The sequence below is a fragment of the Micromys minutus genome (assembly GCF_963924665.1).
Source record: "Micromys minutus genome assembly, chromosome: 17".
In the NCBI taxonomy this organism is placed as follows: domain Eukaryota; kingdom Metazoa; phylum Chordata; class Mammalia; order Rodentia; family Muridae; genus Micromys; species Micromys minutus.
The window spans coordinates 53,060,475-53,072,510 of record NC_137952.1 but is presented as its reverse complement, the minus strand read 5'-3'; the positions used below and the strand labels follow the sequence as shown (position 1 = coordinate 53,072,510).

The following is a 12,036-nucleotide window of genomic DNA, read 5'->3' as shown; positions in this document are numbered from 1 at the left end:
TACATCAAAATTGGAAAGATGTTAGCAAATAAGAAATTGATTTTTTACATATTTTTATGAGTATGAATGTCTGTGTAAAGGGCCAGAAAAAGGTATCAGAGCCCTCAGGACTGGAGTTACATATTATTGTGAACTGAGTACTGAGAAGAGAACCAAGCCTGCATCTCCTGGAAGACTAACCAGTATCCTTAGCTGTGGTACCATCTTTCCAACCTCAGGAAAGTAATTTTAAAATTACAGGTGTGTCAGAACTAACAATCAATTTGGAAAAAATTAGCTGTTCAACCCTTACTCTCCTATACTTTTTTTTTTTTTTTTTTTTGGTCTTGTCTCTTCCTCCCTCCCCCCCTTTTTTTTCCTAATAAAAAATTGTATTTACTTAGAAGCATCAGAATGTCAACAAAACAGCCACAACTTTTTTTTTTGCAATTACAGAGTGGTATTCAGTTAACAGAACAATTATCTTCTCATAAGCTGCATCAGAAACAACTGAAGATGAAAAAAAAAAAAAAAACCCAAAATAAAGCCAAAAGAAAAAAAAAACTGGAAAAAAAAACTGGAAAAAAAAACCAAACTACTGTCCCCATATATAACTAATTTGTGCTGTGCACCAACAAGAACCTGCTTTAAATTTCCATGCCAATTTACAACCCCCAGACTGTACCAGGCAAGGTTAGTGGCTATTGAAAATACCACCAGGACAGGGCTATCTAAAGACACATTCGGTAGTGTGTTAACTATACAAAAAAAGACACTGTACAGTTTAAAAACAAATCTTACACAGCCTTACATTTCAATTTTTTTCTTTAAAAGGAGTGAGTTGTGTACAGAGGGGTTAAATGCTTTATAGACAAGAAAAAAAACTGCGCTAGAACCAACTTATTCATCATCATCATCTTCTTCTTTATCTTCGTCTTCCTCTTCTTCCTCCTCTTCCTCATTCTCTTCATCCTCCTCCTCATCTTCTTCTTCCTTCTTTTTCTTGCTCTTTTTAGCCTTGACCACCCCCTTTTTCGCTGCATCAGGTTTTCCTTTAGCTCTATAGGCAGCAATATCCTTTTCGTACTTCTCCTTCAGCTTGGCTGCCTTCTTCTCATAGGGCTGCTTGTCATCCGCGGCAGTGTTGTTCCACATCTCCCCTAGTTTCTTTGCGACATCACCAATGGATAAGCCAGGATGCTCACCTTTGATTTTTGGGCGGTACTCAGAACAGAACAAGAAGTAGGCCTAAGGAAGCCTCTTGGGTGCATTGGGGTCCTTGAACTTCTTTTTGGTCTCCCCTTTTGGGGGGATGTAGGTTTTCATTTCTCTTTCATAACGAGCCTTGTCAGCCTTTGCCATATCTTCAAATTTCCCCTTTTCTTTAGCAGACATGGTCTTCCACCTCTCTGAGCACTTCTTGGAGAACTCTGAGAAGTTGACAGAAGCATCCGGGTGCTTCTTTTTGTGCTCCTCCCGGCAGGTTTGCACAAGGAATGCATATGAGGACATCTTGCCTCTCGGCTTCTTAGGATCTCCTTTGCCCATGTTTAGTTGATTTTCCTCCGTGAGGTCCAGAGTCGCCCAGTGCCCGTCTGGCTCTCGCTTGCCCCGGCGCTGTCTCTATGGAGCTCAATGGACTGCAATGGCTGTCTCTTCCTCCTTTTTTTTTTTTGTTTCTAATAGAACAAAATTCTGCCTCAACGGAAAAGATTATTCTAGTCTGTTTTAAGATAAAAGTTTGAGTAAGAGTACCCATACTGTTGCTCCCATGGCTCCTGGAGAAAAATTGGGTTCAAAACTTCGACTGTGGTATTTCCTGAGTCATATCTGGGCCCTCTGAGACAAAGGTGCTTGTTGCCAACCTTTCTTTAGCAGCAGCAGAACCAAAAAAAAAAAAAAAAAAAAAAAAAGGTTAAAGCACTGTATAACTGACAAAACATAATTTTTAATCATAAATTTCCATTTGCAAAACCATCTTCCTCTCTGCCAATTAGTTCGTTAAACAAGAAAGCTAACAGCCCACGTGTATGTAAAAAGCATTGTGTCTCTATCTTTGTAGTCACTAAGTCTTCCTTACACCTCAAAGATGTGAGAAAGACACTTCCTAATAGTACATTCTGATTTAATGTAGCTGTGCCACACCTGCTTTTCAGAATTATTGTCAGGTAACATTAATGTGGCATTTTGTGGCTAAAACAACCCAAGTCAAAAATTCAGTCTACTCCTAGAACTGTGGGAAATAAACAACTATCTAAATCTGTGTCCACTTTACTTTCATATGCTTGTTTCTTAACATTTTATTGATTCTTTGTAAGTTTTACCCCAGTCCTGCTCATCTCCCCATAGCCCACCCTTGCAACTACCTCCCTAAATTCACACACACACACACACACACACACACACACACGCACAGTAAAGCCTAGAAAACATTTCATTGTGGAAGAAGCTGTAGTATGTTACAGTGTGTCTCATGGTATATCTTTCCGCCCATACTTCTTGACTTACAAATGTTCACTGCAATATGTCATTCATCTGGCTCAAGGTCGCTGGTTACGGTGACACCATCAATATTGTATTCTCACTAGGGTTTCTCCCAGTCATCTCGTTGTTGCCCTGTGTCATGGCAATTCTGCAGCTATAGATCAGCAGGACTGGTCCTTCCACACATCCCAACCATTCCCAGATGATATAGTTTGGGGTGGGCTATCTCAGATCTCTGGAACTGGGTCTGGGTGGTAGCTGAGATAATTGGCATGCCAGCTCTCCCTTATCCATACCACCAGAATGAGCTCTCTAACACTGCTCCTGCTAGACTGCCACCCATTGGCAGGAAGTAGAGTTAGCTCTCCTGCACTTGGATAACTCACCTGACTCACCTGAACCTGAACCTCTATTGTTTCCCAGTCAAGGTGCTGTGTCCACTCTCCCAAGTGCTGTAGCCTGCCAGGGACTCAGGCAATGCTTCTGTTCTCACACCCTTGTGGCTGGCTAACCAGTGCCTTCGCCGTCAGGTCCAGCTCTATTGTGTTGCCCAGGTGAGGTGCAGGACAGGTTCTCTGCAGTGCTACAAAGAGGGAACAGAACCATCTTTCCAGACTATGATGGTTGGCAAGAGAGAGGGGCATTGTGGTGCAGTGGACTGTGAGAGGCAGCCTGGCCCTTGGTTGAGTTAAAGACTTTGAAGCCCCAGGGACCCTGAAGGGACTGTAGGAGCTTTACTTCCTCCACAGTGGCAGCCCCAACCCTCCCATAGATTTTATCAATCACAAAAGAGTAATGCCCTAGACCCTTCCACTTGTAGATGAGGTGTCCTCAATTGCAGGAGCTGGTCAGAGGTGGGGCAACACCTCTATGCCCATGCTCCCATGCTACCCTATGACAAATGAATAGCAGGGTCAGGTCTCCCACACCTATGCCCTCCTGGCTGGCATATCTACACCCCTGCTACCAGGACCAGCTCTACTGTGCTGCCTGGGTGATGTACTCACCCCAGTGCTCTGCCAGTGAGAAATGGGGGCAGCTCTCCAGAGAGCTACATCCACTGAGTATCAGGGTCAGCCTCTGGACATCCACATGGTGGCTAGCTGACCAGAGATGTCTCCATGTTCTCCAGTGGCAATATGAGCCATGAACATTAACACTAACCCCTGTCACTTCAGTGTCATAGTAGGTGGGACCTCACTATGGCCCCATGTGGCAGGAATGGCCACTCACACCAGGCTACTCCAATCCACCCTTGACTTTCTTGTTCCACTCTTCATCCTGTTCACACAGCTCCACTTCTATTTTTCTTCTATCTGTCTACCATGTACTGGTACATTGTGGTGGCTCTTGCTGCAGACTGGCCATGGAGCTGACAGGCCCATGGGTGATATTCTCTGTCCAGGTCCTGTTGTGTGACATGACAATAAACGTGTCTATGGCCCATCAGTGCTATGCACAGGTGGGCAGGTCAGTGGGAGGCATGGTGTCTCCATGTCTCTCTGTCTGTCTTCCTCCTTCCTCACTGAACTGCCTGGATTTGATTTGATTCCATTCAATTTGATTTTTATGATTCCTCAGCATAAGATAGCTTTGGCCATCGAGCCAGGCATCAAGCTAGAATGAGCAAAGGACTGCCATCTGCCTCTGGCTTAGATAAGGATACCATCACCAAAGTGTCTCTATGCCCATTACTTAAAACCTGGTTATCCAAATGCTAAGTTTATGTGTTGGGTTAAAGCTTTCATTTAATAGGCATTGCTTTGGCTGTTGAAAAATTCTATAAAATTAATTATTCTTTCTTGGAATATTTCTGCCCAATTGCATGGTAATTATGGAACTTATTTAGTGGGAAATATTTAAATCTATTAGCAAAATCTGGCCTATGGTACAAAGCCTTCATTGTGTCTACAATCTTTTTCTAGATTGATGGTTATGTGATCAAATGACATTGATTGTCAAAATTGACTAAAATAATATATTTCCTTAGTTAAAAACACTTCATTGTTTCTTCTAATTTCAAGATCTAGCCCCTTTTGAACACTATCCATTATCTCCTCATAGGAATAGGACTAGAAATTCTATAAAAATGGACAAAGGACTGTCACAACCTGGGCCCTTATTTTGTCCTTTATTATCAATTGTATTAGTAATATTTTGTATATATAGAAAATATAATTTTAATTTCAAAGAAATTATATTGATTTCTTCTGTAATATGACTATCCATTTATTTCCCCAAATTGGATCCTGATGTAATACCAAAATAACTGAACAATAAAAATTTTAGTCATAAGATACAATTGATGAATCATTTTTAAAATTAGAAACGCTGCTCCTCATTAACTTATGCAGTGGAATTAATCTATCCAAAGGATTCTTCTTTCACCTCTACTATATTTTTTAATAATTTAAGTTATAAACATAGTATTCCCATCATATGGTATAAATACTATGTCAGACACAGAGGCAGAGAGAGGGAGAAGGAGAAGGAGAGAGAGATTATACCTAGCTGTTAATGGCTGTTACATTTGTTATCATCCAAGGATTTATTCCTCTGTGACTTTACCAACCATTTTTGTTTCCTAAAGACTACTTTTCTACCTACACAGCTATGTTTTTAATAGATTCTGGGAATAAGACTTTTTAGTCACATAGAATATAAAATAATATTTGATTTGAGCTTGCATATGATCTAATGTTTGGCCAACTGAAGTTCTCAAAAATAGAAAAAGTGGCAGGTGTGTAAAAGGTTCTGTTAGAATATTGATTATAATTTCTGTGATTGTGAGCAGTTGGAATATTCAAATCCAGAGCTTCATTATCTTGGGCTGACTTTAGTCCCCCCTTGCTTAATAACCTTGTATATATCACCTCTATGTTTGGTTTGACATCTTTGTGATTATCATGTAAACCTTTTCAAAATGTATTAACAGATCTCTGGCTTTCACCAATCCCAAAGCTAATAATGCCCTCAGATAATATCTGAGGCCTATAGCAGAGATGTCCCCAGTTTTATGTGACCTGCCTACCTAATGTTCCCACCAATGTATTTGAAAAGTGCCTTCATTTATGACTTTTGTTATATAACTATAAAAATTTCATAAGATGCTGGACTATAATATTTGAGGGATCCTGGATCTGTGTTCCCAGGTCATACATGTTTAGTTCCAGAGTAAACTCTTAATCCCTTTGAAATGAGACTGTTTTTATGGTTGTTTTGTTCTACATCAATTCTGTTGTGATAGGAAACAACTTACATTTCCTCTGCATCTTTTCAATGGCTTTGTATTCAAAGTGGGTATGTGATCCCACCCACACAACTAATGTAACCATTGCCATCTTGTCTAGAGCATTTCTTCTTCAATGATCCTCTAAGGACCTGCCTTTTTCTCAACCCTCTTGCCTGTTTTCAAGCAGGAGCAAAACTTATCTGCAATGACATAAATCAGATAATTTCCAGGCATATAGTTCTACAAACCCACCTCATAAATTTTCCTATCCAAGAAATTAGGACATAGAAATTAGTAAATGATTTATTTACAGCTTGGCAAATGGAAGGACAGTTAGGAATGCAGAAAGAAAATGGAATTGAAGCCTCCCTACAGTGTTCCTGTGCTTATCTTCCAGGCTATAGGAAGCCTTGGTACAAAGCTAGAAGACATATAACTTTACTTGTGAGGCAGATTAACTGGCCTTTTGTTGAAAGGAAACTTAGGTCCCTGCTTGTCTTCACTCTGCTTGTTCTCTGTTCATCAGCAGTTTTTTCTCCAAGGCCCACTAGGAAAATAGGAACATTCTGTCTTGAAGATTCTAATTTTATTTCTGTAACAGTCTTAGAGGTTTTGCAGGAGTAGGGCGAGAAGTTCTCAAATCTTTACTGTGGAAATCAGTGTTAAGCTCAGATTCTTTTATTATTATTATTATTATTATTATTATTATTTTATTTATTTATGTTTTAAATGTTTGTTGTCCTTCTTCCTGGTTTTTCCTCTGCAAACTCCCATTTCCATTCCCACCTCCTGCCTCTATGAAGGTGCTCCTCCACCCACCCACCCACTTCCACCTCACCACCCTATCATTTTCCTACTGGAGCATCAAACCTCCACAGGACCAAGAGCCTCCCCTCCCATTGATCTCAGACAAGTCAAACCTCTGTTACATATGCAGCTGGAGCCATGAGTCCCTCCATGTGTATTCTTTAGTTGGTGGTTTAGCCCCTGGGAGTGCAGGGAGTGGGGTAGTTGATATTATTGTTCTTCCTATAAGGTTACAATCTTCTTCAGCTTCTCCAATCCTTCCTCTAACTCTTTCATTGGGGTCTTGGTGCTCAGTCTGGTGGTTAGATGCTAGCTTTATTGTATGCCTATTAATTGCATTAATTCTGCAAGTCAAGGTAAAAAGAAGGGGCAGTCTGACAGCCAAAGGTCTTTCTTTACTCTGTCTCCTGCCAATCAGAGATTCAGTTTGAACTTTCAGCTCTAAGATTACCACACTTCTTTCTTCAACACATTGACACAACCACTCTCACAGAAACCAGCCCTCATAATGGCTCCCCCACAATGGTTCCATCTCAGCATAACAGCACTCCTTTATATAACAGCACCCCTTCCCACTCTCGCTTATCTCTCAGAATCAAGTCTTACCCCCCCCCCCAGAATTTCTCCTCTTCAGACTGTCTCCTCCTCTTCACAGTATCTCCACGTTTAAACAGTGGCTCCATCTCCTCATCCTGCCTCCTCCTTCTTACTGTGGCTCCTGCTTCCCACAAGAGCTCCCTCTTTGCACAGTAGCTCAGTCTCCTCACAATAACCTTCCTAGTCTCACAATAACCTTCTATCTTCACAATGTTTCTTCTTTTTATATTGTGTGTCTTTCCTAAAAATGGCTCTCTCTTCAAATATCTATATTTTCTGACTATCTCTCTCTCTTTTTCAGACCATAGTACCCTTACTAGCCTCACAGTATCTTGTGGTGGTTTTTAATATCTAGATTAAGGCTTTCTTATGTTTCTAATATCTGCTTTTTTCTGTCCACCTCAGTGTTTACCCTGACAACCTTGTTAGTTCATGTCCAGAACAAGATGACTAGTCTTTAGGGGTTTTATTATGGCATATGAAGTCTCATGTATACTTTAAAAACAATATAGCATTAACAATTTCTAACCTTTGACATTTATTTACTTAGACTGGTTTTATCTTTGTTTTGCCTTTCTGTAATGGAAGCTCCACAATGCAAAAAAAAAAAAAAAAATTGTGAATGTCTTGGAGCATTTTTAGACCAAATATGTAGATTAATACTGGCCAAATACTTGTGAAATGAATGGAGAAGGTGGGGCACATCAGTCTTACAATACTAGTTTTGAAATGAATAATATAGTAAATAAGATATTTTTCTAGATCTATCGGGTCTTTATTTTTCTAAATTATTTCCAAAAGTTTCTCCTTGCCTTTTAATCTCTCTTTCCTTAGACAAGCCCATTCTCACCTGAATTTTCAAATACAAACATCACTCTAATGTCTCTTATACAATATCTCTAGGGTACTTTCCAGATTCCTGCATTACACACCTTCCAGAACTTTCACAATAGTAACCTCCATATGCCTTGGTTTCTACATAGACGACCTTGATCTTTGTTTTTTATTTTATCCCTGAATTTGTTCCTTTTCTGGACTCTGTGCATGTATTGTTGACATAGCTCTTCTTATTACATATACATTTGTATTTAAAGATCTCTTAAAATGGGCATATGGCAGGCAGACCCCAAGATGGCTCTTGATTTTCTTTTTATTCCCTGATGTTCATGTTCTTGAATGTTTTTTTTTTTCCTTCAAGTGTTCAAGGCCTGCAGTTTGGTCCTAGCCTATGAAATAAAATTGTAATAAAAGGATGTCACTTCAGGCACAGAAAACAATGATTACAGCTTTTTACAACAGGATTGTTCTTTGCACATATCAAATAAGCAAGAGGCTCAAGTGGCAGTGGGAAGGGAGACTTCCAGCCAAGAGTCCCCCAGACTCCTAAGAACTCTGAATCCTTGGACTCAGATCTTTCCCTAGTTAAGCTTTCAAGATGAAATGTCTCCCTTAGCTGATGTATTTATTGAGGACCATGGGAATGCTGAAGCACTGGCCCAGCTGAGATATGCCTGGTTTTCCAAGAAATGTTATAATGCTAAATGTGCATTGGCATAAGATGTTAATTTGTAGTAGGTAATTGATTGTACATAGATAGCTAACTAACTCTAATTCTTTCTTCATTAATAAATTTTCTTACTGTGACATGAGTGCTGAGCATTGTGCTAACATTCATCTATTATTCATGGCCCTGTATGTCTGGAAGGCAGTATTCTGACCACATGACAGATAGAGAAATGAAGATCACAAATCTTTGAAGTTCAGCTGGCAGGTATCAGAAGCAGAAGTTGAGTTCAGATGTGTGACTCCAAGGTCACACATGTAGTCATATACTGACCTTCTCACTCTTCCAATCCTCTTCCCTCTACAGCTTGTTCCTCCCTCCTGTAAGATTCTCAAGGTGTGGGCACTTTCACCTATTACTTTGCCTCCTGTACCATCATTATATCTGGCACACTGGAGGCTGTCAATAAATGCATCCTAAGTAGATACTATATTTGGTGAAGTGCTTTTTCTCTGAGTCCAGTCAGCACAGTTCATTTGATGTGCAAGCTGGGCATACTCTTTATGAAAGACACATCTATTTAAAAATAGCAAGGAACACAGTGTTATTGGTTATATGACTCTGCTACTTGACCCTGGACATAGAAAGATTTGAGATGCCTGTTAGTCTCAACTATGTTTTAGACATGGCTTTAATTCATCTACTAGGATTCATGTGTTATAAGCTTACTCTCTGGTGTGGCAACGGAAGCAAATGGAGCATAGTGGAAGATTACTGGGACTATTGCCCTAGGGAGGAGTTGATACAGTCAGTTTTCATGAGGGGGTTTTATAGATGAACAAACTGGCCTCTCCGTGGCTGTCTAGCTTCCTATCTTTCCACATGATATCTCTTTAATGCCATTGCAATACTACCTAGCATAAATTCCTGGCCAGAGTCAAACCAATGCAATCCCCATGCTCATCAACCTTTAACACTGTGACTGCATTAACTGTTCTTTCATATGTATTACTCAGTTTTTGGTATATGTAGAGGAAATAATAGAGTATTATTCTGAGGATTTTACTATATGTCATAAATTGTGAGACAACAAGGCTTGTCGAGAACAAGCACCAAGATCAGTTAATGGTGGCTCCCATTAGGATGGGCAGAGCAGCAGCTGCAGAAAATCAACAGATCACATCCCCATTCTAGGCATCATGCATTTGTTCTCATCTTTGTATTAGGATACAGACAACTCAAGATCAAATGGTATCCTGTACTTCAAACTTGAGAATCTGTACTCTTTCTCCCAAAGAAATGGAAAAAACAGCTTAAAATCAGCAGTAAAGATGGGACAGAAGTTAAAACCTGGTTTGAATCTGTGATTCCAAGATCTGCCAGGGAGCCGTGAGCACACACTTCTTTGTGGAGAAACAAATGCTCAGTTTAATAGAAAATGTAATGACTGTTTGAATATCATGTTCCCTTCTATCCATAATTCACCATAGTCTCTTAACTGTAAATATCTTTCCAACTGACCACAGCAAGTGCATAATTTTGTAACAATACATCACATGACAGTTAGAGACTGCCACAAGATTGATGATCAGAATTATGTGGTACTCCCTATCACACAGTATGTCAACCTCTCCATATCTTTTCTCCCCCAAATAAGTAAAAAGACTGATATGTTTCTAGCTAGTGGAAACACATCAACCTCACAACTATTTCTAGTGATGGGTAGCATTGTAGTATTAAGATGGAAATCAAATCCTTATATTTACAAATACCTAAATGCCTTAAAATGCAGTCTGCTTTCACAAATGGTAATTTGTGTGTCAGGTGTGTGTGTGTGTGTGTGTGTGTGTGTGTGTATGTATACATAATTGCATCTATTTTTACTCCCTCATTTCCATCTTTCTACTAGTCCCTACCCAGAGGGAAGCCTCACATGTCCATCTCCCTTCATGTCTTCTTTTATATAGTCCATTAAGTTCATGTCTGATATAGGAAGGTTTCCCTCATAGTACTAGCCTTCACTAAGGTCAGAACTCATTACAAAGCTGGTACAGATCACATTTAAAAAGTTTCTAATGTTCTGAGACACTGCTTCTGAGAATGAACTGATTCATTTGTATGCTAAGCTACACCTTAAGGTCAACATAAAATTGATCTTTCTTCATGAACAATGTATTCTCTGGTAAATGTCTTTGGCTACCAGAAAAGGTCACTAAGTAGAACAGCTTTCATTGCCAACATGATTGTATTCTCTGAGGTTAGGACCTTTCAGATACTGATTTGGAGGTTTGCAAAGGAACGTCAGCTTAACATCCTTTCCTGTGTATAGAAGAAAGACAGCAGAAATGATTGGTATTTCATACATACCTCCCACATTCATTATCTGGTGTGCATTCAGACAAGATGCAAGAAACACTAAGTGTGATTATTTGAGATGTTTTTTGGAAGTTTATCTCCAGTTTCTTGAGTTTACTAATTCTATAAGAAGGACCAGAAATTCTGGGCAATCTATATCCCTCAAAAAAAAAAAAAAAAAAAAAAAAAATCCTCAGTCACTGCGAGTTTTCTATTTCTATAACAAAAATGTTCAAGACAACGAACTTCAAATAATAAAAGGATTGTTTTTGAATTATCATATTTTGAAGATTTCAGTCCATATTCTGTTGTTTTCATTGGTTTTGAGTCTCTGTCCAGGAAGTAGTTCATGGGTGTAGAGCATATAGAGCAAGCTCACAACTTGAGACAGATTAAAAAATAAATGAAACAAGGAAAGGGTTCTAGAATTTCAGTGTCCCCTTCAAGGACATGCCTTCAATGTGTTCAGTCCTCTATACTGTCCCACCACCCAAACTTTCTACCACCTTCCAATAACTCCAAACCAAGTGTTTAATACATGGGAGATGGAGAAGGGTCAAACCTTAGGAATCACTACTACTCCCTCATATCACTACTACTTCCTCATACCCTACATAAGACAACCATTAGGAAGGTCCTACCTATTCCTTCTAGATGGTTCCAGGGGACAGAGAGAGTGCCTCTAATGGAAACCTTCGGGTATATACCCCTGTTTCCTGCCATCTCTTCCTTAACTCATTGATCCAGTCACCTACTATATTTACTGGAGTCAGAACCAAAGAAGCTCTTACGTCTAAACCTTTTTCTCAAGACTTAACTTCTGGTTTAACTCCCACAAAATAACAAGAAAAGTCTATACTTAGTACTGATGCCCTAACTAGCATGTCACCAGGAAGAAATACAGACATGCAGGAAGCAAACACCTGTGTAATGTTCTAAGTTCCCATTGCAAAAGTGGAAGGAGCTTGGGTGAAACTTTGACACATTCATTGGAGAGGGTAAAATTGGCCTTTGTTGGGCAGTCCAACTGGACCATGCCTGTAATTCCATCAGCTGGAATTATATTTGCTTGCTTATA

The 12,036-nt window shown here is 39.6% G+C and overlaps 1 pseudogene across 1 annotated transcript; it reads right to left on the bottom strand.

Annotated features, from left to right (window-relative positions):
• Positions 1 to 879: 879 nt before the first annotated feature.
• On the bottom strand, positions 880 to 1,527 carry LOC308431730 (high mobility group protein B1-like; annotated as a pseudogene). Its single transcript has one exon. The product of its transcript is annotated as a high mobility group protein B1-like (transcript).
• Between the last annotated feature and the right edge of the window lie 10,509 nt (positions 1,528 to 12,036).